Here is a 2,921-nt window from a genome sequence, read left to right on the forward strand (position 1 = left end):
TAATCTGCCTAATTAACATTACGTAAATACCTTGTCCTTCGTGATTAGTAGAAACTCCGTTTACCATCGATAAACACAAAGCAATCAAAATAAAAGAGATAATAACGTATCTACTTTGAGTTTAGGGTAACGGTGTCACCTTTTTGGGGAATTGAGTGATATACCTACGTCGCTGCCGACATCCAAAACGACCTGTTAAAGGTTATGTACCATTGATCAATATTATTGGCCAAATAAGATATAATTAAGTTGTTAAATTACAAGGAGTGTTCGAAGTTCTGCCCGTTTAACTCCAAATATGTTTGTGCCGTCACTCTTCGTGTACGCTTGACACAAGTCTGTCACACACTTTGAGCAGCTTCTCGTATTCGTTTGATTAACTCTTGCTCAATTTATAACGGTGTTCGGTACCGGAATCAGATAGGTACTGTGGTCTACACAGTTCAGATAATGTAGCGCTTCTACGGGGGAATTATTGAGACAATAAGTATCCGGTGTTTGAGAAAGTTGAGTTGTTGTGCAATGCTTTCCCCAACTCTCATCGCAAATTCGCTGTTGCTGTACATTTTGTAAAAAAGCTTCAAAGTTTGACAAATGCTTATTATTATTGGAAATGTAACTATATGTAACTTCATGTTAAAAACAAGAAACATTATTGCCGATTTGGCTTTTCATCAAAAAATAGGAGAAGAGTACTTTTTTAAGTAAACATTTTTCGGAATTTGAAGCAGAGATTGTAATTTGCCTTTTTAATGCTTACGTAGGCTGCTCAACGAACATGGGACCTTTCGAAAATAATGCTTAATAACCAAGTTGAAATTCGTTCATAAACTGTTAATATCTTCTAGAAATTATCGAACAAAAATTCAATATTTTTCTCGTACTCTATAAGTGAGCTCCTATAGCATCTCTTAAAACGAATAACGCCAATTTTGATATGATTTTGATGATTTGATTAAAAAATGTATAACTTTTATTTAAGTAAAATTTTGTTCTAATAATAATAACTCTAAAGCTCTGGAACTGGCTTTCACATTTTTGAGACAAAGCCATAAAAACTGTTGCTTCTGCAAAATGCAACCTGCAGCAAGCAAGAGCTGTCATTTTGCGAAGAGCTGTCGTTTTTCGAGCGAAACGATAATAATTAAAAAGACCGACATTTGCTTTCAATGATGATGATGATGATGATGATGATGACATTCGCTTTCAGAAATTCAAATGGGGCAAAATCGGAAAATTTGTTTAACAATAACACCGCTTTAAGGGATTACATTTTATAAACCTTCTCCTCTTATCACGTTTTAAATGATAAAACGTTTCAGCACACAAGTTTGAAGAACTGTTCAACATTTCTGATCATACTAGGAACGTTAAAGAGTATAAAATGTGAGTTCTACATGTGTAAATGACATTTTCTGCTGTAACAAAATGACAGCGAATTTAATTGAACTCCCTGTCTTTTCTAGAGAATAATGGGCAGAGCTATAGATTATTTCCAATACAGTCGTATTATCAACCTGTGAAGTTTAGCGAGTGCGTTTTTCAAAATGGTAAATCTATTATCTTCTCTTAAAAATATTGCTTGCTCCGCCATATCGAAACGAATTGGAAACTAGTAAATGATTTCATCTTCAACCAATATAAAATCTCTATTTTTATTAAGATGGCTGGCTAATATTACTGCCCTCTATTACTACAAACATCGTAAACTATTAATAGAACGTCGTGCAAACATTATGAAATGTTTGCAAGACGATGTTGTGAAATTTGGCGTCAAGTATGTAGTGTAATTAATTTATCAATAAATATTAAAGCAGAGTCGTATAGTAGACTTAAGTATGGTAACGTCTCATACTTAAATAAAATATAAAGTAACGCTATATTTAAATATGAAACTCTCGAGGCCAATTTATTTTCAAGTTTAACAAGGAAAGCTAACTGAGTGAGGTGATAATAGGGTCGCAGGTCATCTGGTTTCGGAAAAAAAATAAACGACTATTAAATTTTGTAAAATAACCGCGGACACGTACAAATTGATGGGGCTCGCAAATTGTCCATAATTCTTGATAATTATTTGCGTTATTGTTGACTTGAATACGTTACAAAATGCTTGAAGAAAATCAAACTATATTCCTCAGGAACCACGTTTCAAAAATTTGATTACTTATACTTATTTACATTTTATAAGAGTGCCAAACTAACAAGAAATGAAATAAAATTCGTTAGTCTTCATTTTTCTCACAATTTCTAATAAGGTCACTCAAATTGTGGAATTCAAATGGAGAATATAATCTAATTTCTTCGTAGATGACGATCAGGTTCAGTTTAATTGTATATAAAAACGGAGATCCATTTTCAGCCTATTATGCAGACAACGTGTCGCTACTTAGGCATTCCAAGAGTATTGTGTTCGACCAACACCATTTTTGCTGATAAACATGTAAATAGACGAACGCTGGTGTCGAGAGTCACACCAGTTTCGCAGACACTTACGATTACGATAATTCAATGGTAAACGGCCAACCTGATTCTTTAGAAGTAACTTATCAGTCTACAATATCCAATAACCTTATATTTTTGCTTACAAAGTCCCCTTTCCTGAAGAACATGGATTCTAGAATCCAATACCAGAAATGGAGTATTTCTCAACAGGCATTCATGTATATTTAATTTCCGTACTATCGAATTCTTACAAGATGATATCAGGCCGAGGAAATACATATCGGCGGAGACTCAGGTATTATTAAAATGGCATGCAGCAGTTGTTGTATGTGTGTTAGTCAAGTACACTTAAAAACATCAGACGTTATTTTAAAATCTATTTTGAAATGAACTTAAATCATTTTTGAGGAGTCAATGTTGTATTTATGAAATTACTAAAAATATGTCGTCTGGAATCCGGCCTTCCACCGTTCCTTTTC

General features: G+C 33.6%; 1 protein-coding gene across 1 annotated transcript in view; it reads right to left on the minus strand.

The window, feature by feature from the left end:
* Window positions 1-2,921, minus strand: part of LOC109545939 (protein O-mannosyl-transferase TMTC2) — a 365,218-nt gene that overhangs the window by 273,152 nt on the left and 89,145 nt on the right. The gene's annotated exons all lie outside the window — the stretch shown is intronic.

This window comes from Dendroctonus ponderosae, unplaced genomic scaffold (assembly GCF_020466585.1).
Source record: "Dendroctonus ponderosae isolate FM_Combo_2020 unplaced genomic scaffold, Dpon_F_20191213v2 Dpon_F_20191213_1, whole genome shotgun sequence".
NCBI classification, from domain to species: Eukaryota; Metazoa; Arthropoda; class Insecta; order Coleoptera; family Curculionidae; genus Dendroctonus; species Dendroctonus ponderosae.